The 26156-nt window shown below is 38.7% G+C and overlaps 1 protein-coding gene and 1 long non-coding RNA gene across 2 annotated transcripts in view; both read right to left on the reverse strand.

Annotated features, from left to right (window-relative positions):
• Positions 1-7199, reverse strand: part of LOC308701565 (uncharacterized protein) — a gene marked incomplete at its 3' end in the record, with an annotated part of 61170 nt that extends 53971 nt beyond the window's left edge. Inside the window, exon 1 of the mRNA XM_081383921.1 lies at positions 6927-7199. The remainder of the gene's footprint in view (positions 1-6926) is intronic.
• LOC308701967 overlaps positions 1-26156 on the reverse strand; it is a 756660-nt gene that overhangs the window by 627890 nt on the left and 102614 nt on the right. The window lies entirely within an intron of this gene.

Consider the following 26156-nt stretch of genomic DNA (forward strand, 5'->3'; position numbering starts at 1 on the left):
TGCCAATGATATGTAAATGTGTGTATACACAATCAAAAATCATATATCTACTTAATTTCACTGAGCCGCTGCGAACATTGGAGTCAGTGTGATAACTAAATTCCTTGATTCAAAAAAAAAAATATATATTTTTAATTTTTTTATTTCATTAAAAAAAAAAAAAAAATTATGCAACACCCATCTATGCGCGAACGCACAGATCAAGACAGGTGACCGAGTCCCCTCAGCTGCGAACAGCAGATCAACAGGTAAACAAATAAAATATAGAAGAAAAAAAGTACCGCAATCCTCAGGGGCACCAGGCGCCTCTATCCGGTCAAAATAGATCGGATTTCCTGAGCGGGGGCGTGTCTCATAACTCTGTGTCTCATTGAGCCGCGCCTCTGTTCAGGAAATCCATTCCGCAGTTTGCAGCCAGCTAGCAGACTCGCCAGCGGGAATCACTTTCGGAGTCATTTCCAAGCCCCCAATGTTTCGGAAAACATTGAAGCTTCCCAGGGCGCCGCCATTGGCTAGCAGACCATCACCTGCTGTTAGCATCCCATTGACTCCCATTCATTTTGGCGTCACTTTGACAGCGAATAACTTTACATCTGAGGCATTTAAAGACTCCATTTGTCCATTATTTATTTCTAAAGAAACACGAAAATGTATAAAAGGCTCCATTACCTTGTATCTTACGTTATGGCCCCGTAGATGCAGTTTTTGTAAAAATAGGCTAACGATTGCGTCATAACCACACGACTCTCTGTCGCACAGTAGAGAGATTACCGTATGGACAGGAGGAGAAGCTCGCGCGCATTCGGGGGGACGTGGAGGCAAAGTGACAAAGTAATTAATCAAAATACTTAGTAAAAGTTACTCCTGCTCCTAGCGCATGGACACCTCCTACTCACACTCTCCATCTCTGCAAGATTTGGAAGGGAATGATTCAGATTTCTCTTGGCACATCTACTAGAAGACAGACGGGTTGCTCACGTCACATCTACGTCGTCAAGCTCAGTTCGAGTCTGCGCAGTACGCTCGACCATCAGGAAGTTAGTGCTTCTAATTGACTTCATTTGTCTCCGTTAAATCCAATGTGACGAGGCCACCACAACCGTGCAGTGGGAATTTTATGGCCACCTCTCTGCTTACCTCGCTGAGTCCAGTTTATATACTGTCTATGGTCATTTCAGCAGACAACGTTAAAGTACATGACTCATGGATATAGGATATCTCCGCAGGTTGAATCGGGAAAATCCGATACGTGAATTACGCTGGTATCGGTCCCGATACCGATACTGGATCGGATCGGCCCCATCCCTAATTGATACGGATACTTTTCACATTTAAAAGCATGCACTAGAACTTGCATACCTTTGAACTTGCAAACTGACCTTTAAAAATTACTTGTAAGAATAAAATGGGTTATTATGCCCACTTAGCATTATACTTGAAAGCCATTTTTTAACATTCAATAAGCCTTAACTGTAAATTATTACATTATGTTATTGTTAACACTGTTAACAACTCACTGGGGCAGTAACCTCATAGGAACACACCTTTGTATGTTCTCGTGCATATTAGTACCATGGGACCCTTGTAGTACCCTTTAGACTCAGATATGGTACAAATGTGTACCTTTGACTCAGTGGCGGCTGGTGAATAATTGTATAGGTGGGGCTGTGGCATATCAAACAATTTCAGTTGCAGAACAGGCAAAGTTAAAGAACATCTGCTTGACCTTGACTTCTGGTTATTCATAAAAACAGCTATGATGAGTTAATTTACCAGTTTCAATGAAATTTTGGATACCTCCATGACTGATTTAAACAAATGAGACAGAACAATATACATGAAACCAGTAACACTTTACAATTAAGTTTTATTAGTTAGGCTAACATTAGTAAACTACTTTAGTTAACATGAACTAAGAATGAACAATACTTCAGCATTTATAATATTATTTCAACATTAATGCACTGTGAAGTAACAAACAATTAACAGCTGGATTTTTATTAAACAATAATAAATTCTTTAACAAATGTAGGTATTGCTAATTATTAGTTCATGATAGTTAATACATTATCAAATGTTGAAAAATTAGACCTTATTCTGTAAAATGTTACCAAAATAAATAAATAAATCAATGTGGTGAAAAAAACTGCATGTTGGTCTGGGCTCAGCTCTTTTACCTTTAGTTTTTCTGCAAAGTTCTCAAATGGACATGGGAGTATTGATTTTACAAGTCAAGTTTGATGACTGTCGACTTTGGCTTTTGGTTTGCTTAGTTGAGGACATTTAATATTCAACAATAATATTGTTGTGCCTGCATTGAAACCTTTAAATGAGAACTGAACTGAGCTAGAGGATGACATCACAGTTTTCTCCAGAGCGGCTGTATAGATAAATGAACTAAATTAATCTTTTTTTTTACTAGAAAAATGAACCATCACTGAACTTACTTAAGATGGACTATGAAGCTATTTTCTTCTAGATCTGCTGTACAGCAGAAACAAACTAGGTTGCATTATTTTCCTGTTTTCACTGTAAAGCTGCTTTGAAACAATCTGTATTGTAAAAAGGACTATACAGATAAACATGACTTGACTGCGTCCGCCTTTGTCATGTAGCCTAGTTAAAATTGCGCCTACAGATCAGTCCTGATTTTAGCAGTGGATTGTCATGGGCGATGAAATAAGAACCCTTGTCAGATTATATTAGAGAACGCTAATTGACTAAATTGTATGTCATGTCTTGAATAGCCTACATTTATATCTTGAATCAGCAATTGGCTAAACTTCTTAAAAGTCCCGCCTCCTGGGAGCTCACCCTACAGCCGAACTTGAGATGTGCAGACAGTCAGAAGGGACATTTGGGGAACGCATATATTTTACACAGATGATTTTTTACCATATTTATATAATTTATAATATTATTTTTGTGTCCGTGTATGGTTCAGGGAGGACGTCATCCCTTATGAAAAATATCCATGGTGTTACATAAGTAAAACTGTTGTAACCAAGTTTTTTTTTTCTTTCCTTTTTTTATTGATTGATTATCATTATTATTACCATGGTTTTACTACAAATAATATCATGGTTAAAATTTGGTTACTGCAGTTTTACAGTAAATAGTTTAACTGTAGTAAATCAGATGGTTCATTTTCTAAAGGGACTGCCAGTGATAGACTGTAAAAAAGCTAGTGACAGGCTGTTGTTGGATATTAGGTACAACGATTGCACTTTTTTTTCTGACAGTGTATAATTAATAACAATTAGACTACAGAACATAGCATGATCCATGTGTACTTCTAAAGTTTAATGAGTTTTAATAAGTCAAATAAAATTTAATTGCATAAACTAATTATAAGAAACGTAACGTGCACTTTCCATTTGTTTATTGTGAAATAAGTCATGAGTCCAATGCTTCTCTGTCATCTGACAAGGATTGTTCTGGGCTCCCGAAAGCATCTAGCCTAGAAATCTAGACGCACCCTAGCGGCAGCAAAATGTATTTTGCAGCCAGGGTAGTCTAGCAACTCTCCGTTGACTTTCGAGCTGTAAAAACCTAAATTGGGTCAGGCCAATCACATATACTGTATAGAGTAGGCGGGGCGGGCTTAACAAAATGACAACAGAGTTGCGACGGTTCCCTGCTACTTGAAAACAAAGAATGGCTGCTGCTGCTGGAGAACAGTCTTTCAAATCGGCTTTGGCCGCGACTCTGGAGGACTTGGAATTAAGTTTTTTTTTTTTTTGGAGAAAAGAGCAAAGAGCAAAGAACGGCACTTAAGACTTAAAAAAGGAAGATGTGTTCGTAGTTTTGCTGGCCAGATTTAAAAGTTTAATCTATCAACTAACGTTAGTGCCACTGTTGGGAAAATGCTCTGGTTGGTTGTAGCGCTGTCCTATTGCGTGCAGAGGGAAATTTGAAAGACCACCGTTTATCCCGCCCCTCGGATTGAGCCGTGTCTATGGTGAGTTGCCAGACCTAACATCTTGATGTAGGTCTGGCTTGCCAGGCTAGAAAGCATCGTAATCCTAAACTAATCGCAGAATCTAGTGTTTGAAATGGTTTCTTATGACTGCCTTATGCTTATGATGTTATTGAGGAACGCAGCCCTGTTTAGGGGAATCAGCAGTGAACGTTCTCTGTGATTGACTGGAAATGTGTTTCAGAATTTGCGTTATGACCAAAGAAATACTTTTATACTACAGGGCCATTGAATGCTTGAATCTGATTGGTTGACGAACGTTCTAAGGTGTGCATTATTTTCAGGGAAACGCACAGCTAAAGTAGTTCTAGGCAGGTCTTGACCGCATTTCAGTCCCATATCACTTTGCGTAGTTAATTGTAATATTGGAAAATAGGATACAATTCATAACAAGAAAAAACATTTAGCCCCATGCACTTGATCTGCAATTTTCAATGTCTAGCTTCACAATCAATGGAAACATGCAGTTTAATTTTAATAAATAAAGTATATAGTCCTATCTATAATCAATAGAAAATTAAACTGAATATAGGCTAAATAAATATATAGTCCTGCAACACGGATTATTATTGCAGATAATATAACAAATAAATAATTATTGATAGGCCTACTTGTTTAAAGGGCTTTGTATTTCATTTATTTGGCTAGTCTGTCATCTGTCAATAATAGAAAAAATAAGAATGAACGAATTAATTTAAACGAATTTAATTAATAAATAAATAATAATATTGACGCACATGCTTTTCTGTCTCAGTAGCATACCCAGAAAAGAGACTGGGTGTGCATCTGAAAATCTGGGTGTGCCACATTTATTGTCAGATTAGGCCAGCCTTAAAAATATTCTTGTTTGCTTTAGTCCGTTGTTAACTTGCATTAAGACCGACCGATTTTTTTTTTTTTTTTTACTCTTCAAACAACTAATACAAATGCAGTAAAATGATATTAATTATATTTTAGTAAGTATTGTGAACTGAAATTGCCCATAGACCTACATACAAGCATAGGCTACGCTCTTTATTTTAAATAAAAACCCATGGTCATCTATGATTATAAGGGCTGTAGGCTATATGCGAAATGAAACTGAAATCGCGACACTCAGGGCCACGAACCTGTGTCGCGGTCAGTGTTGGGGAAAGTAACTTTAAAAAAGTAATGCATTACAATATTGTGTTATTCCCTTAAAAAGTAACTAATTGTGTTAGTTACTTTTTAGAAAAGAAATGCGTTACATTACATTTGCGTTACTTTTTTTTTCATCTGGGCTGTTTGCATAGTATTCTGATTCTGCATTTCACTGATTTTATTCATATTGAGGAATATTGAATCTTTTTTTGTGTGCAAGTGAGATGAGTAAATGCATCCTCACATTTAGTTTAGAACTACAATAACATCATGTTTACACACACTCTCTCTCGACAAGAGAGCTGTCAGTCAATAAATGGGAAAACAAAAGTAACTTGCATTACTTATGTGAAAAAGTAACTAAAATATTTTGTTGTTTAAAAAGTAAAAAGTAAATTGAGCATTAAAAGTAATGCGTTACTTTACTCGTTACTTGAAAAAGTAATCTGATTACGTATCTCAAGTTACTTGTAATAAGTTACACACAACACTGGTCGTGGTGTGAGAAGGCAGAATTATTATGAACAGTATTTATGTTTCAGACATTTAAATAGACATAAATACTAGTAAAACAATACATTTGTAGTTTGTAAAATACACACTGATGTCTATGGAAGCAGCAAACACAATCTATTCAAATGTAATTTTTACACAGATAGCGGAACTATAAAGTTTATTCTATTTTTCTCCCAGTTCAACAGCCACTTACTTTCATGTATTTCGGGAGAAACTGGGGAATTCAGGTGGTGAATCCGGCTGACAGGACTCTGAACTGCAGCGCTCATCTCGATCAAGATAATTTATAAAGGTTTTTAAACGAAGAATCGGAATATCAGATAGTTGACATGGTAAGCAAGTTTGTGAATATTTTTAAAGGGAAAGCGAAATAAAACGAATAGCGATACGTCTGTTAGTTATTGTGGCTGCGGTGTGTCTCTCACGTGACAATCATGACGCGTCGCCATGGAAACAAGGAGTCAGGTTAAAATATTTTTAACTTACGCATAAAAGGGTTGATTTAAAAATATATATATATTCTAGGTAAACAACAGTAGCCCAAGTTTAATAAAACATTTTTTATTAAGACAATAAAAAAGAATTCTGCATCCATTTTTAGGTGTGCCAGCTGCCACTGTGGGTGGCACCGGCACACCCGTGGCTACGCCCATTATTGCAACATCTCTTGTTCAGTCGGTGTTTAAAATCTGCTGCAGTCTGCTATCAGTGGCTCAAACCTCCGTTACTAACTCTAAAATTACGTTTTGGAATTAGCAATGGAGGCATATGGGATTAGATGCGTAAGAAATGAGTCCTACATACAAGAGCGTTTTAATGACAAAAACTTTACAAACGTCTTGAAATACTGTAATGATTTTTGGCCACCACTAGGGGCCACTGGCAAGCCTTCTTGCGGCTTGAGACCTATACTGCCACCACCTTTAATTTCTAACCCGGTCTGGTCCGGGGGGAGCACACCAAACACACTCCAAAACAGGAATTACAAAAGGAATACACTTTTTATTAGTAACAATAGCAGCCGTATGGCATTCGCTCACTCAAATATCCTGATTACATATACTGGTCATCTCATTTCATTAAACCGTGAACACACATTTTGTTAGGGAACCAAGTACTCATTCCAAATTCACAGCAAACTATAGTGATATCTCAGACAAAGCACACTTAATTAGAAACTCCAATCACATGCCCTAGATAGAATAACCAGCACAGGCAATCAACATACAGTTCATGAAGGCAATAATCACCAAGGGCTAAACACAACACACATAATAAATCATATAGAATGATTAAAATAATTTCGGACTTCCCTGTCCACGTCCGACGACACCCTGCCGTCACTGTGAGGACTCAACCTTCCTCGCCGCATTAATGGTAGGAAGGTCTCTTTAAACCAGCCAGGTCCACCTACACTTACTTCCCTATCTTTCTATTTTTTCCCCCCAACTGTCTACCTCCAGGCCAATAAGTGGGACCCCGGTTTTCTTCACGCCGGTGGTGCTAGCCAACCACGAACGCCACAGATCCCCTTTGTGAACCCAGCAGGTTAAAAACACAGTTTATCAGTCTCTTTTTCTCCCCTTCAGTGTCCGACAACCCCCATTTTAAAAGTCCCCAATTATCGTTCATCGTCCACAGGTGTTCCAGAAACCATAAATCCTTCCGTGTTTGTCCGTAACAATGACGTCACGCACCATCCATCGAATCATAATCATTACAATACATAATCTGAACAATATTTCGAGGTGTGGTAACTGTAAGCTTATACTCCGCTTCGCGTCGTGACCATAGACTGTAAAAAAATAGTCGTGACGCATTACCACCTCAGGTGTGCATTATTTTTCTAATAATTCAACGGCCTGTCGTTAATTATTCCTTACTTATACTCCGCAATTATTAACAGTTTATTTTTTAACCTCCTGAGACCCGAGAGCTTGCCTGGTGTGCATTTTATAATTGTTCTTGCTATTTGGGATAAGTTGGACCTAATAAGTATAATAACTAAAATTTGTTTTTGTACTGGAAGTAGTTTTTGCAGAAAATGATGTCCTCATGCGAGGACAGTGGGTCTATGTTTTACCATTAAGATGTCCTCATGCAAGGACAGTGGGTCTATAATTTACCATTTTACTAGCAATTATGTGAAGTGTCAGTACAAATGAAGTGATAAACACTTGACAAAATCTTTACTATTATATATTATTATTTACTATTATAAAATTTTATAATAGTACTGGTAATGGCCAGCAGGGAGCAGTAGAAGGCCACTTATTGGCTCACTTTCATTTTGAAATTCTTGATTTTTACCAGTTTTCTGCACTACAGCAAACCAGTTTTTCCATGTTAACTCAATAATTCATGCTTACACACACACACACACACACACACACACACACATACACACACAGACAAATGTTGTTTTTTCAATGCTATTGTGATCCGTCTAAAAATTCCCAAGTTTAGCTAACCACATGGTAGAATAAATAACGTAATATAGTCCCAATGTCCTCAAACGAGTACTTCACATTTACTGATGTCCTGGAGTGCTACTATTACTAAAATATGTCAAATTTTAATCCCCATATGATGATGGAGACAGTATTGTACATAAATACATTTGTTTCATTCATATAATTTGAATAGATTTTTTACCTGGGTCATTTTTCTTTCGGGAAGTGTTTTGCTGATATTTTGCTGATTTTCCAGCCATTTTCTTCTCACTGACATTGGTGTAATGTTGTTATATCACCACAAGATGGTGTGGGCAGTGTCCCTAAATGTGGCCAACATGTCTAAGATTTACAAATTTGACTATCATTGTGTCAAGAGGCAAAAATGTAATGTCCTCATATGAGGACGCAGGGACTCAGGAGGTTAACTTCAAATCGTATTTCAAACATTAAATTTCAAACAATTAAAATCACTGGTAAAAAAAATGTTTCAATATTTTATGTGAAGATGTGAAGTGGGTTCTTACCATTGTCGAGTAAAATCAAGATCATCAAGAGCGAAATAAAGAGAAGGACGTTCATTTGCAGCACTTTTTGATTCTGATCGTAAAATCATTCTGTTCTTGTCCATTAAAGGCGACGCAGACACATTTTTTACTAGTGACAATCACAATTTGAGCAGATGACAGTGCATACAGGCCGCGGGGGTGGTGTGTGTGTGTGTGTGTGAGAGAGAGAGAGAGAGAGAGAGAGAGAGAGAGAGAGAGAGAGAGGGGCTTGTCTTTTTCTTCTTCTCTCTCAGTGTATTGGCGGATCGCAAACCAATAGGCTATTTATAGGAGCATACCGCCACCTACTGTACATGAGTGTGTAATCAGGGTTTTACAGACCTCAGGTGAAGAAAAAAAATATTATAATAATATTATATATATATATATATATATATATATATGCAGGGCCGTAGCAAGCTTTTCAAAAGTGCGGGGGATGGATGTGGTTTGTTTATTAACAATAAAAACGATGAATACAATGGCAGGTACAAAAGGTATAACATACAAGATATAAAAAGCTTCCCATTTAAATGAGTGATACTAGAAAAAATAAGTCAAAACTCTGTTGTGAAAATACACAACAGAATTGCTAAAGAATCAGAAATACTTTAATAATCTTTAATATATAGGCCTAAGTAATATATTATGTGTGACGGTTTCAGTGATTAACCTGTTATCCCTGAGTTGCAGATGATTGGCTGAAGTGTATGGTTGTACCTGGACGTAATCATGACGCTCTATTTAAGACTGGGACAGAGATGAGAGCGGGCGGGCTGAGCTTGGGCTGAGGGCGTGAGGTATATGGGAGAGACCACCGCCGCCTTTTGTTCCATCTCCTGTGGGGTGGTTGGACTGTTACTTTTCATGAGTGATATACATTTGCACACAACTACTGACACACTCATTGTCATTTATACTGATCCTTAATGTCGTTTTGTCTTACACGAATTCATGAATTCATTTATTAATTCGCTGTGGTGTGTGGTGACTCCCTTAACTTTGTTGCGACAGGGGCATTGGATTAAACACTCTTTCTGTTCCTCTACATAGAGTACACTTGACTATATATATAACCGAAAACACTCGACATGTCAACAAAATGTAAGGCCCGCTATATTGGTCCAATCTGCTGATATATATATACACTCACCTAAAGGATTATTAGGAACACCTGTTCAATTTCTCATTAATGCAATTATCTAATCAACCAATCACATGGCAGTTGCTTCAATGCATTTAGGGGTGTGGTCCTGGTCAAGACAATCTCCTGAACTCCAAACTGAATGTCAGAATGGGAAAGAAAGGTGATTTAAGCAATTTTGATCGTGGCATGGTTGTTGGTGCCAGACGGGCCGGTCTGAGTATTTCACAATCTGCTCAGTTACTGGGATTTTCATGCACAACCATTTCTAGGGTTTACAAAGAATGGTGTGAAAAGGGAAAAACATCCAGTATGCGGCAGTCCTGTGGGCGAAAATGCCTTGTTGATGCTAGAGGTCAGAGGAGAATGGGCTGACTGATTCAAGCTGATAGAAGAGCAACTTTGACTGAAATAACCACTCGTTACAACCGAGGTATGCAGCAAAGCATTTGTGAAGCCACAACACGCACAACCTTGAGGCGGATGGGCTACAACTGCAGAAGACCCCACCGGGTACCACTCATCTCCACTACAAATAGGAAAAAGAGGCTACAATTTGCACGAGCTCACCAAAATTGGACAGTTGAAGACTGGAAAAATGTTGCCTGGTCTGATGAGTCTCGATTTCTGTTGAGACATTCAGATGGTAGAGTCAGAATTTGGCGTAAACAGAATGAGAACATGGATCCATCATGCCTTGTTACCACTGTGCAGGCTGGTGGTGGTGGTGCAATGGTGTGGGGGATGTTTTCTTGGCACACTTTAGGCCCCTTAGTGCCAATTGGGCATCGTTTAAATGCCACGGCCTACATGAGCATTGTTTCTGACCATGTCCATCCCTTTATGACCACCATGTACCCATCCTCTGATGGCTACTTCCAGTAGGATAATGCACCATGTCACAAAGCTCGAATCATTTCAAATTGGTTTCTTGAACATGACAATGAGTTCACTGTACTAAAATGGCCCCCACAGTCACCAGATCTCAACCCAATAGAGCATCTTTAGGATGTGGTGGAATGGGAGCTTTAATAGCTATCCTATTAATATGGGCCAACATTTCTAAAGAATGCTTTCAGCACCTTGTTGAATCAATGCCACGTAGAATTAAGGCAGTTCTGAAGACGAAAGGGGGTCAAACACAGTATTAGTATGGTGTTCCTAATAATCCTTTAGGTGAGTGTATATATATATAGATTTCATATATTAATTTCTTATTCAGACAAAATCATTGTTGCGCAGATTTGGCTTACACAAACACGCCCTATTGGCTAGTGATTTGATAGCGTTACCTGCCACAGTTGATTTTTACCCGCATTTGGTGGGTGTTAATTTTACCCTGGATATAGGCCTAACGATAGTTTTTCTTAAATTGTTTTTCTTAAATTATACTGTAAAATGCTGATTTTACACTTCCATTCACTTCCTGCTCAGCTACTGTTCGGACGCTCTTGCTTACTGCTCCGCGCTTTGCTCTATCGCTTTTACATTTTATCTCCTATTTTTTTATATTTTATTTCCTTTATTTTATTTCCTTTTATCAACTAATTTTAACTTCAGCAAATCAGCACAGTGCTCATACGACAAAGTTTGGATTACTACAAAAATTGAGAATTCTTTAACCCGACCAGCTTACATTCCGGGAAAGGAAAACACAACTGCCTACAAGGATAAGAGAAAATGCCTCTTCTGGAATCTACTTGCTGCACCAACTGCCACAGACTTTTACAAAGGATTGCAGTTCTTGAAACAAAGTTACTTACGGGACCACCAAACCAGACGGAGCACACAACAGAGCTTCGTCATGGACACCCTCAGCATACCGGTGAGTCCCATGAAACTAGTACTCCTCGACAGATAGAGAAACAAGCCGATCGACTTACTAATCGATGACACAAACAGGGAGCGAGACCCAAAGGCACTCGAGACATCAGATTGTCACGAGCAACACATATTGCCGCAGTAGCATCCTCTACCCCAGATACAGCTCTGACAAGGATTGCAAACACTGGTCTCCTACCACCGCCTATACATCTTGAGAACAGATTTGAAGTACTAAGGAATGTAAATGAGGAATCCCCAAACGTGATGAATGTGATCGAACACAGACTGAATGGGCCAGTAGCTAACACTGATGCTAACTGGCGCTCAAGGTCGAGCAGACAGCGGCACTCAGCTCAGAGCACAGCCGAGCCCAGGACTCTGATAGTGGGGGACTCCATAATCAGAAACATTAGCAGCAGGGATACAACTATAATAATTCGTTACATTTATATAGCGCTTTATCTGAGACCTCAAAGCGCTTTACATAGAAGGGGGGAATCTCCTCAACCACCACCGATGTGCAGCATCCACTTGGATGATGCGACGGCAGCCATATTGCGCCAGAACGCCCACCACACACCAGCTTATTGGTGGAGAGGAGACAGTGATGAAGCCAATCCAACTACATGCTGCCTTCCACAAGCAACAACTTCTGATGTAAACAGGGAACTTCAGAACATTCTGATGAAACATAAGACTGCAAATCGACTCATCATTCATGTGGGGAAGAATGATATTCATAAAGAGCAGTCAGAACTCCTTAAGAAGGATTTCCATGAACTTTTTGAAACACTTAAAAGACTGAAAGTCCAAACATTCATCAGTGGACCTCTCCCAGCAAGAGGAACAAACCGGTTTTCACGGTTACTTGGGCTTAATACGTGGCTGCAAAAAACCTGCAATATAAAAGCAGTGAACTTCATTGACAATTTCAATCTTTTCTGGAGTCAGAGACAACTGTTTCATCGGGATGGCCATCACCCAAACAAACTTGGTTCAAGAGTGTTAAAGGACAATATCTACTTCTCCCTCAATCATCCTTCTGCAGTGTGTGCCAATCCACTCAATCTGAACGGCACACACACACCTGGACACAGTATGAATGACCACGGGACTTCACTTCAGCAGCAAAATGGACATGATAACACCACTCCACCACAACAACCTGTGCTCACGGACACAATCTCAGCTGAGCCCTGCCCACAGAGCTCACCACAGACAGACAAATCAGAACTGCTTGAAGATTCAACACCCAAGGACGACTTCCTGGAAAACAGCCAGGGAAGCCAGGACAGCATATTACAGCCTCCTATAACACCAGAGCAACAGCCCCTTTCACCAGACACATTAACCCTCTCCCCAGTATCGCCACTTCTGTGCTTCTCACAGAAAATGGAAGAACTGGTGCATGCTGGAACCAGACTATCCCACTCTTTTGCTCCAAGCCCCCAGATACCAACCAAAAAAAGACAGGCACCACAACCACCACCAAAGCCTGCGGGCCCAGCTCGCCCTCCCCCTCCTGTGAGAGCTCTTCGGCCTCTGCCACAACGCCAGGGCCCACACCCTCCTCCATCTGCTCGAGGTGAACCAAAAACAACTGATACCAGCTCTCAGTGATGTGTGTCGGGTCCCCGTTTTGATAACAGTAACTTTCTCAAATGTTTACAGAACAAACGGGAACCCAGTGTGTCTGTATCTTTCTCTATTGCTGTTCTATTACAAGATAGAAAGTCTAAGGCCTTCAATAGCCGTACAGCAACCCTAACTAATCTGGTGCCTATTACACGTCAAAGTAAGATTGATGTGGGGACAAAAAGTAAGACTGTTAAGTTAGCACTCTTTAACATCCGCTCACTTAAAAATAAATCACTTCTAGTCAACGACTTAATAACCACAAACAATCTGGATTTTATGCTTCTGAATGAAACCTGGCTAGAAGACAGCTGCAGTGCAACAGTCCTCAATGAAGTAGCCCCCCCTAACTTTACTTTTATGAGTGTCTGCAGAGCTGTTAAGAGAGGTGGGGGTCTAGCTGCTCTTTTTAAAGATATCTATCAATGTAAGCAAATATCATTTGGGAATTACTTGTCTTTCGAATATCTGGGTATTGTGTTAAAAGGTGCTCCACGCATTTTACTTATCATTATTTGCAGGCCTCCAAAATACTCTTCAGCCTTCGCTGAGGACTTTACAGAACTATTATCAACAATTACATCAGAGTTTGACTGTTTTGCCATTGCTGGAGATTTTAACATCCACATCGATAGTGCAGAAAACAACATGGCTAAAGAAATCAAAAGTGTTTTAAAAACTTTTGATCTGACTCAGCATGTACATGGACCCACACACAATCGTGGACACACTCTAGATTTACTTATCAGTAAGGGTCTAAACATTTCATCGATTGTTATTAAGGATGTAGCACTGTCTGATCATTTCTGTATTTTCTTTGATATATTGATCTCTCCTGCCATTGAAGCTAAATCTGTGTCTGTCAAGAAGAGATGCTTAAATGAGAACACCAGTGTACTATTTATGAAGGTTATATCCTTAACACCAAGCATATCTGCAGACTCTGTTGATTTTCTCCTTGATTCTTTTAACTCAAAAGTTAAAAGTGTAATTGATGATATTGCTCCTGTTAAAGTCAGGAAGAAGAGTGGCAGACAAAAAGCACGTTGGAGAAACTCAACAGCAGTGCAAAATATGAAAAGACTGCAGAAAAGCAGAGCGCATGTGGCGGAAGACAAAACTTGTAGTCCATTATAACATCTACAAAGACAGCATCCATGCTTTTAATATGGAACTAGGCAAAGCTAGACAGACTTTCTTCTCAAATATTATAAACAGTAATTTAAACAACACACGCACTCTTTTTGCTACTGTAGAGAGACTGACAAACCTAGCAAGCCAGATTCCCAGTGAAATGCTCTCAGACAACAAGTGCAGTGAGTTTGCTTCTTTCTTCTCTGAGAAAATCAATAATATCAGAAAGGTGTTCAGCACATCCTTGAGTTGCACTGAGGTCAGACAGATCAAACCACCTGAGAAAGTAGTTACTATGTCTGACTTCAAAGAAATTGATGGCAAAATTTTGGAAGAAACCGTACAGCACCTTAAAACATCAACCTGCGCTCTTGACACACTTCCCACATAATTTTTCAAAAGTGTGTTAAACAGTTTAGAAGCAGATCTCCTAGAAGTGGTAAATGCCTCACTTCTCTCTGGGAGTTTTCCAAACTCCCTGAAAACTGCTGTTGTCAAGCCCCTCCTGAAAAAGAGCAATCTGGATAAGACCATATTAAGCAACTATAGGCTGATCTCAAATCTTCCTTTCATAAGCAAGATCATTGAAAAAGTTGTCTTCAATCAGCTGAACAAATTCTTATGCTCGAATGGATACTTTGACAATTTTCAATCTGGTTTCCGACCGCACCACAGCACAGAGCTGTGCCGCACAGAGCACAGCACAGCACAGAGCTTCCCACAGCTCATAAAGATAATAAACGATATTCGCTTAAATACAGGCAAAATATCAGTGCTGGTGCTACTCGACCTCAGTGCTGCATTTGACACTGTCGATCACAACATACTTCTGGACAGGCTGGAAAACTGGGTGGGGCTTTCTGGGATAGTCCTAAAATGGTTCAGGTCATACTTAGATGGGAGAGGTTATTATGTGAGTATAGGAGATCATAAGTCTGAGTGGACATCCATGACATGCGGAGTCCCTCAAGGCTCAATTCTTGCGCCACTCCTGTTCAACCTGTATATGCTCCCAATGAGCCAAATAATGAGAAAGAACCAAATTGCTTACCACAGCTATGCAGACGACACACAGATCTACTTAGCCCTATCGCCTAACGATTACAGCCCCATTGACTCCCTGTGCCAATGCATTGATGAAGTCAACAGTTGGATGTGTCAAAACTTTCTTCAGTTAAACAAAGACAAAACTGAAGTCATTGCGTTTGGAAACAAAGATGAAGTTCTCAAGGTGAATGCATACCTTCACTTTAGGGGTCAAACAACTAAAAATCAAGTCAGGAATCTTGGTGTGACACTAGAGTCAGACCTTAGTTTCAGTAGTCATGTCAAAGCAATAACTAAATCAGCATACTATCATCTGAAAAATATTGCAAGAATTAGATGCTTTGTTTCCAGACAAGACTTAGAGAAACTTGTTCATGCTTTCATCACCAGCAGGGTGGATTATTGTAATGGACTCCTCACTGGCCTTCCCAAAAAGACCATAAGACAGTTGCAGCTTATACAGAACGCTGCCGCCAGGATTCTGAGCAAAACCAGAAAATATGAACATATCACACCAGTCCTCAGGTCTTTACACTGGCTCCCAGTTAAATTTAGGATTGATTTTAAAGTATTATTACTGGTATATAAATCATTCAATGGCCTAGGACCTCAATACATTGCAGATATGCTCACTGAATATAAACCCAACAGATCACTCAGATCACTAGGATCATATCAGCTAGAAATACCAAGGGTTCACTCTAAGCATGGCGAGTCCGCTTTTAGCTATTATGCCAGCCGCAGCTGGAACCAGCTTCCAGAGGAGATCAGAATCTTCTGATCAGAATCAGAACTTTCAAATCCAGACTCAAAACACATCTGTTTAGCTATGCATTTAATGAATGAGCACTGTGCCAATGCTCGTCCGACTATCTGTACTGAACTGTATTTTATTTTTTATTATTCTAAACTGTTTTAATTATTCTTATTTCTTTTTATTATTTTAATTTCTTCTATGTAAAGCACTTTGAATTGCCATTGTATATGAAATGTGCTATATAGATAAACTTGCCTTGCCTTGCCTTGCCTTGCCTTGATGAACTCCAGAGACTCTCAGAGCGACTCTGGAAATGCATTCATGTTCTCATAGTGAGATTGCAGAGGCTGAAAAACACTGCGAGTGTCACGCCGACTCACGCGTGCTTCAGTGTGTGTGTGTTAAACAAAAACGCGCGTCTGCACCACATTCACACAGAGACACGCAGAACAGGATTCGTATTTAAATAGTCTTACTCTCGCGCCCAGATGCGATCTCACTTGCAGGAACCAAAATTTGGCACCGATTGATTTGATGTGAATCGGTAGTGTGAGGTATGTTACACTATTGTTGCAGCTAGCGTTGCATTAGGAGGAAAAGAGTGGACGATAGAGATTAATTATCTTTAGCCGTTCTTGTCATATTTATTTCCAAGTTGCAGACACATCAGTCTCACGGTCTGACCAGGGGGGTAATCCAGCACCCGAAAAGCGTACCATCCCCGAGGGCCACCATTGGCTAACAAGCCATCACCTGCTGTTAGCATTCCATTGACTCCCATTCATTTTGGCGTCACTTTGACAGCGAATAACTTTACATCTGAGGCGTTTAAAGACTCTATTTGTCCATTGTTTATTTCTAAAGAAACCCGAAAATTTATAAAAGGCTCCATTACCTTGTATCTTACATTATGGCCCCGTAGAAACAGTTTTTGTTGAAATAGGCTAATGATTGCGTCATGCGACTAGAATATACTGAATAGAAATTACCGTATAGACAGGAGGAGAAGCTCGCGGGCAATCGGGGGGACGTGAAGGCATAAAGTCTGATAAAGTCAAGGGAGAAGCCCATAGGGAGTCATAAAGTTGCTCCTGCTATAGCTCATGGAAAGCTCCTACTCACTCTCTCCGTCTCTGCAAGATTCGGAAGGGAATGATTCAGATTTCTCTTGGCACAGCTACTAGAAGACAGACGGGTTGCTCACGTCACATCTATGTCGTCAAGCTCAGTTTGAGTCTGCACAGTACACTCAGCCATCAGGAAGTGAGTGCTTAATTGACTTCACTTTTCTCCGTTGAAGTCTAGGGGGTCGCTGTGTCCATTTCTTATACTGTCTATGGGTCTGACAGCCTTCAGTTTTAACTACGGCAAATCAACTGGGACAAACACAATGTGGCATAAACCTATGCACAATACAGAACAGTACAGCATTACATTACAGGCTGTGACAAAATGTTCCTGGAAATAAAATATGATCAGAAAATCAACGTGCCTAATAATTCTGCACACACTGTACATAATATACAACTGAGGACATAATGAACATATTTTAACAGGTAGGCTACTCGGTTCTACCGACATAATTTGGTCGGTGGCATTAAAAGTACAGAGTTCGGTACCCAATTCTATTCATCTGATCGATTTTTGTAAGCAGAATATATGTATCCTACACTACCTTTGATTTCCCACAATCCTGTGCTTTCCATTCTGTGACAGTCAAGCGTGCCGCACAAGTCCTGAAAAGTGAAGCCAAAGCGTCTCGATCGCCCCCCCCGGTGACTGGTCCTAGTATAGGTCATAAACCCCGCCCTCTCCATGTTAATTAATGGGACGTGAGACAAACTAAACAATTAAATTACACTTCAAATATCTTTTTTCCAAAGATGGTTTCTGTCATTTGCTGTAATTCTTATCACGCTGATGTAAGTTCAAGTGTTTGTTTTTGAAATAAGTTTGTTTTTAGTTAGTTACTTGATGCTGTAAAAACTGTGGTGTGATGTCATGATTGACAGCTGTGATTGACAGGTTATATATTAACTTAGTTTTCACGAATTAGTTTTGTGAGTGGCCCTCATACACAAACTCTGCCTGCAAAGTCATTACCTGATAGGGCAGCGAGCCAACAAGTCATTGCCTACGTTTTCGGATGCAGCAATTGAAAGTGGTTTGCTCATCTCTGTTCTCTTTCAGCTCAGCCTATAGTGAGAGCTGTGGGAGTGGCTACTGAAGCAGTGCGGAGTCAGTTAGAAGCTCTCTCTTCCTGATGGCTGAGCGTACTGCGCAGACTCAAACTGAGCTTGACGACGTAGATGTGATGTGAGCAACCCGTCTGTCTTCTAGTAGCTGTGCCAAGAGAAATCTGAATCATTCCCTTACGAAACTTGCAGAGACGGAGAGTGTGAGTAGGAGCTGTCCATGAGCTAGGAGCAGGAGAAACTTTTAGTAGGTATTCTGATGAATTATTTTGTCATTTTGCCTCCACGTCCCCCCGATTGCCCGCGAGCTTCTCCTCCTGTCCATACGGTAATTGCGTGGGTATGACGCAATCGTTAGCCTATTTTTACAAAAACTGCTTCTACGGGGCCATAACGTAAGATACAAGGTAATGGAGCCTTTTGTAAATGTTCGAGTCTTTAAACGCCTCAGATGTAAAGTTATTCGCTGTCAATGTGACGGCAAAATGAATGGGAGTCAATGGAATGCGAACAGCAGGTGATGGTCCGCTAGCCAATGGCGGCGCCCGGGGAAACTTCAAAATAATTTGAAACCCTGCCCCCCTGGTTTTAGCCGGTGTGGGAGAGTCTATATTGACCTCTGAATCTGACTTGACTGTTGTTAGGCTTAGTGTTATAGATTAAGTATTTTTTTGTATGTAAAGCTGTTCTGTGAGGGCATTAACTGTGAGGTTCATAAAAAGCAGCTGATTTTATTTCAGCTGATTGCCCCAATTGCTAATTTAGCAACAAAAGGGTGAATGTTAGTTGCAGAGTGAGCACTGAAGATAGCAATGTGCTGAAACGTCTGCTCTTATTCATTTGGTTTAAATTCACTTTGCACTTTATGCACTACAGAATTTTTTTTTTTTAATAGACTTCTGTAGTCTGCACTGAATTCAGTGTGTGGCCAGACACCTTCTTGCTCGTCTTCATAAATAGCAGGGCAGGAATAAACTCTTCACCTTAACACACATACACTGAATACACACTCTCACCTAGAGCTGATGGTCCAGATAAGAAAAAAAACAAACACATTTCTCAAGTACACCGACCAAGGTTTCAGTTTGACTCAGAAGATGAACTTCAATAAAACTTGTACTATGAGATCAGACACGGTTTTAACTTTTTACTTTGGTTTTTAAATACACTAAAATTGAGAACTGAATAAATATATTTAAGATTTAAGATTTTAACCATCTTAAAATCACTAGAATTCGAAGAGTTCACTAGATATTCTTCTACTTTTGCCATTTAACACAGTCAGACAACTACTTTTCAAATAGTATGTTAAATGATAAGAAATAAAGAATATTTAACAAATTAAGAACAGTTCAAGTCTTAATAAGGTCAGATAACATTATAACATTATATGATGTGCAAATGCAGCGAGGGGAACTAGGAGGGACAAACTGTGTCGTGGGAGGGTTCACACATATAGACGTGTTTTAAGCAGAGTTTCATCAGACACTGAACAACTGAAGAAAATGTTTCACGTGTTTGTTTTATTCTGTTTGTGCTGCTGGAGTCTGATTGGTAAGTTATAAAAAAAATTATGCATATTTTTTTTTTTCAATTTAGAGTAATACAGTGGCTGCTACTGGTTATCTGCTCTGGTTATCTGTCCTTGATCCACAAATGATGCTGCCATATTAGTCCATTAATTGACACTATAAATCTATTTCCAGGCAGTCACGTAAGCGCTGGTGCAATATTTTCTCTGCTTGATTCTGACAATCTCTCTGTAACAGTAGAGGTTTATAAAGACATTTTACACATTTATTTTTATTTTCTGCAAGAGCAACTGATGGCAGAGAGAAGTTTCTGGAAGTCAGTAAAAAAGGAAATTGAATATTATTGTTGCTGTTTAATTGCAATGGCGAATCCATCGCCGTGGACAAAATAAACTGTAGATGAATTTAAATCCCAGGTTATAATAATAATCCCTGATTTGTTCATCTTTGTTTAAGTGATGCGACAAACTCTACGTGGTTGTTCATTTAGTTTTGTGTTTCTGCCGCTGTTCTGGATGTTCTCAACTTGTAAACTATAAAAACTACATCTGATTTCAGGCTTTGTAAACCATCAGAAGTATCAATCTGTAAATCTGTTTGTTCATCAGGTGTGTTTGGTGATTCAGTGTCAGTGATGGAGGGAGATTCTGTTACTCTAAACACTGATGTTACTGAAATAACTGAAGATGATGATATACTGTGGAAATTTGGAGCTGAAAACTCTCTAATCATATTTAGAATGAATAAAAAGAAGCAAATCTTCTTCACAAATGACGATGGTCATAATGGGAGATTCAGAGACAGACTGAAGCTGGATAATCAAACTGGATCTCTGACCATCACAAACACCACAACTGAACATACTGGAGTTTATCAACTAGAGATAAATGGAGCGAAAAAATCATCAAAAACATTCAGTGTTTTTGTCTATGGTGAGTAGAGACGTCATTTCTCTAAACATGTACATATTCTATTTTCACACATTGTTGGAGCCAGACTTGCTTTCTTTATTATGGTTTGAGTCGAATTATGATAATAATGTGTTTTGTTAACAATAGTTTGGTGTGGTTATGTTACATTTGTTTATATTCAGATTTTCTTGCTTTAATATTGCTTTGGTTTTGCTTTTCTATGAGTGCAACATGGAGGCGTGCGTTACTGAACCCGCCCACCAGCAAACAGGTGACTGCAGCACCTGTTTTATGGGTTCAATCTAACACGGAGCTCAGTTTGTTTTGAAAGTGATTTGTCGTGGCTAGCGAGGTGCAGCCGTATATTTTATTTGACTGCTCATTTATCCCGTAACAAGCTTTGGATTATTCACTGAAAGCTCCATCACCCTCCCTGCTGTACGGTAGGACAATAAAACCACTGGAAATTCAGGTACAATTATTCACACGACATTCAATAAAAAACTTAAATGGAATGAAACGGACTCGAGGAATTATGTTTGAGCGCGTCAGCGACTGGCTGCAACACTAAGAATAATACACACATTCATAGATTAAATAATTGCATAGTTTGAGCTGACATACACATTCAGTAACCATTAACACACTAAACACTCACTCCACACTAACTACAATTCACAACACCTAAAATAGACTGATTGTTGTGTTCATATTCCTGTTTATTCTCTCATATTTCCCAGCTCAACTGTGCACTCCTAACATCACCAGAGACTGTTCTTCATCATCATCATCATCATCATGTTCATTGGTGTGTTCATCAGTGTTGAATGTGTGTGATGCGACTCTCTCCTGGTACAAAGGAATCAGTGTATTGTCCAGCATCAGTGTGTGTGATCTCAGCATCAGTCTCTCTCTACCTCTGGAGGTGGAATATCAGGATAAAAACACCTACAGCTGTGTGCTGAACAATCCCATCAGCAACCAGACCACACATCTGGACATCAACACACTCTGTCACACATGTGCAGGTACCACAGCTCTGATGATAAATGTGTGTGTTTACAGATTCACTCACACTAATGACTCTCTCCTTCAGTTCCTCCAGAGTCAGTGTCTCTGATAGTGTTGATCTCTGCTGGATCTCTGATGATTGTTGTTGCACTCTGGATCTTCTGGATCTGCAAAAAAAGAAAAGAAAGCAAAACAGACACAGAAGGCAAGAGTTACAAACTGACTTTAACAAGTATTATAACAAATAAATAGTCTACTATATTTTAGTAGATTGATTGCCCCTTTAGCCCTAAATTATAATTGAAACAATTAGTTTCATAATTTTGTAGTTAACACCTTCTAGATAAATATAAAACGAAACCCAAATTATATGTGTAGTGATTGTGTTTGGCAATTTCTGAAGATTACATTCATCAGAATACATGTCTTTGTGTAATGACACTGAATGTCGCTCTTCACTGGGTTTGAGAAATTATGTGTAAAGAATGTCTCTCTTAATGTAATGACGAACACATACTCTGTTCGTAACTTTTTTCTGTATGAAAAAGGCCTAATGACAAATTAAATTTGTTGATGCCTTATTTAAAAATGGCAGTTCTAAACATTTAATGAAATGTGCGATGCCTTATTTCTGACAGTCCTAATTATAACACACATGTTGTGAAGAATCAGTCAGGATTGAGTTGTGTTGTTTTAATGCATCTATTATTGTTGTTGAAACAGTTGAGACTCGTGAAGACGAGATTACTTACGCTGAACCAGCGTTCAACAAAAGAAACGCACAGAAAACGGTAAGACTATGTATTATTTGTTGAGTGTGTTTGTATCATTTCAGCAGTGAGTCAGATGTAGATCAGTGTTTTTTTTTGTCTGCATAATCATCCATCACATCACACATAACAGCACCATATCAGATATTTACAAGAGCCATGAGAGCATCATTCCATGCAAGAAACACTTGTGTTACTTAGAGAAAAATAACCCTATGTATCACATTGCAGTGTTTAGGATGAACCTACCACATTCATTATTATTATCTTCTTTTATGTGTTTTTTACAGAAAGTAAAAGAGGAGGATCATGTGGTTTATGCACCAATTACAATGAAGTATCAAGACCCAACCGTGTGACCTGTGACAACTTTCAAGCCTGAGTCTGTGGTTGAGCTTTTTGTGAGAATCAATCATCGTTTTAAAGTGTGGTACTTAAAGATAGATTCTTGAAATGGTCTCCTAAAAACTGCCAAAGAACTTGACTTGTATTACAAGGACATTTAACAAATGATCTCTATCATTTGGCCCATTGGATAATTTTATGTTTGGCTCTTAAAGTATTAAAGAGATCATGTGTGTAGGTCTCATAAAAAAAAAAAAAAAAAAAAAAAACATAGATGGAAAACACTCATCAAAAGGTGAGAGCCTGCTGTGGTCTTAATCAATGTGGTTTGATCTGCTAGGTGGATGGAGAGCTTGCTCATGAGTGTTTCTGCTGCTAGACGTGTGTGTTTGATGTCAGTTTGAATGCATCTGATATGAATAGTGTGTCTCTAAATAGTCTGTGGTTGAAGGACTTTTTCCATTCCTGCTACACATGAAACCGTTGGACCTCTGCTCTAAAAAACCTGCTTCAAAAATATTGAACTCGTCAATGGTGTTTGACAAAAGGCCTTAAATTATACAGAGATGTTACTTCAAAATATGAAAACATTATATACTTTGTGTGCATATGCATCATGATCTTATACTCATGTTGTGACCCTACACTTCCTTTTAAAAATAAATATTCTTGACACCTTTTTGATACCTTGATAGGTCATTTCCTGGTTTTTTTTCTGTCAATGTGTGGGAGTCATTTTAAGAATAAATGCAATGTATGACTTTGTTTTTTTTTTGTGATCAATTATTTATTTATTTTCTTACAATCATTATGTACACATTGGAGAGGAAACACCTTCGCAAGAGAGAGAAAAACCTTAGGCTAGTTACATCATCATTAAAAATATAACAAAGGCACAGTAAGGTTTTGCTTATTCTAGTACCTGTTTCTCTTCTCCTCCCCATATCCTACCCAACCCAAGTCCACCCTCCAACCCCTAACAAGATTCGCTCAAGGTAATGAACAGTAAAAAAAAAAAATAATAATAATAATAATAAATACATAAATAAAAGGGGAACACACACACACACGAATGTATGACTTTGTAAATGTAAATAATTTCTTTAGTTTTCATCAGTTTTGACGAGAAACTAGCTAAAAGCAGCAATGCTACAGTTTGGCATAGAGGTGGGTGAACCAACATCTTATTTCATGATATGAGTAAATTAATATTCGAAATTTGCCACATCCAACCAGTGCGGAAGGTCTCTACGTTTTACTGTCTTTTCTCGTGGCAAAGTATTTTTTGATAAAAAATTTGAATATGTATTCTCTCGATATTTCATCTGACTCCATAAATGAATGAGGTTTTAATGATATCTGTGCATCATTAAAAATTAGCGAATGTTTGACTATTCTTTTAAACTCTTTAATGAAAATAATGTCAAAGTCAGTTAGAATAATCAAATGTAACAATTTATTATGTCAGGTAAATGTATATCAAGCCAATTTCATAATCAATTCAAAGATAATCGATACAAAACATCAAAAGCTCTGGAATAAAGAGAAGAGATGCGAACCCCACATTAAAATACATGATGCTGAAGTCTTTGAGATCCTTCAACATCATGGGCTCATCTGAGTAACAGAAGGCCCCGATCTTCTCGTTGCATTTCCTTATATAGACAGAAACTTCTTTCTATATATATATATACCTCTTATCATTGATTGCTGAACTTTGTTAATACAACATCATTAATATTATTTGAATTTGCTTGTATGAAGGTGTTGATATCTTTGCAGCCATTTTCAGTGATGTTTCTCTTTCTCATTTCACTGTCATATCAGGTTTCTCATATCAGGACCAAAATGCAGAATAAGTTTTATGAACTCCATGACCTGGTGAACAATACATACATCAAAACACCTTTACTGACATTTGACTTATAAAGTAGTTTGGTTGTGATTAAGAAAATACTGTTGAGACCCTTCCTTTGTTTTTACTTGCACATATCTACTTTACCACATCTACCACATATGCACTATATTACTTTAACCCACTTGTGCACTGTTTCGTACACACACGGTTCCGGTTCCTTTTGTTTTTCTGTATTTGTGTTAAAGAAAAATATATCATATATCATGCTGAGTAAAGTTCTTAATCAACATTACGGTAATGAACAAACCTTAGAAAATACTGATGAATTTTCTAAGTTTAGATAACACAAGTTTAGACTCCACTGTTGTCTGTCAGTATTGCTGGAGTTTTTATTTCAAACCTAATGTGACCTTTAAACACTGGACAGGGCAAACATGATCTTGACTGATGGGAATTTTATCACCATTATTTGTTATTTACAAATATTCAAAAAGGAAAACATAATGAGTCCGGTTTCTACCACACATGGGCTCCTTTATTCAGTTTTTTTTTAATTATGTCAAATATTGTGTCGTGATTCACACTGGTGATTTGATTGTTTTACTCTAAATTGGTGGTTGTCAGAAGTAGGACATATGATCAAATTGAAGTGTCACTCGAATGTAAACCGTCAATTCTTGTCGTTCACAATCAATGTAAGAATGCAGAAAATGCAGTAGGGTCTAATGATTAGACACACAAGGCTATAATAAAACTTTATATCAGAAAGGAGATTTAGAACATCCCAAATGTAAAATATTTTTTACACAGTGGGGTGATGTACCACATGAGGGCGCTCCACATTATGAGAACAATTTGCTCTAAATACACAAAAATGTGATTCTTAATTATAAAACAATTCTGTTCATAAATATTGATTTATCCATGATTTATTGATCTCAATGTGCGGACATATATATCTAAGTGCTGGCATGACTGTACTTCTCACTTACACTTTTAATTATAATAAAACTAAACAAAATGATTTTCAGTGTGGATGGATGTCCTTCTTACCTCTGTTCAGTGAGACTAAAGTCACCGTGGCGTGGTCAAATGATGTCCAACCTAGTGGTCCAGGAGCGAACCGTTCCTACGCTTTGCATTCGGGGGACGGTCACGGCTTCCCATTTGGGCTGTACCTGTCGCCCTGCCAACCTTACCCCTCTGTGGGAAGTGGGTGTTCGCATCCTCAACTATATTGATGACTGGCTCACCCTGGCCCACTTGTGAGATCAGTTGTGTGAACACAGGGACCTGGAGCTCAGACACCTCAGCCATCTGGCCTTCAGGTCAACTGGGAAAAGAGCAAATGTGCAGAGGATCTCTTTTCTCTGTA

The sequence above is a fragment of the Scardinius erythrophthalmus genome (assembly GCF_964197995.2).
Source record: "Scardinius erythrophthalmus genome assembly, chromosome: 14".
Taxonomy (NCBI): Eukaryota; Metazoa; Chordata; class Actinopteri; order Cypriniformes; family Leuciscidae; genus Scardinius; species Scardinius erythrophthalmus.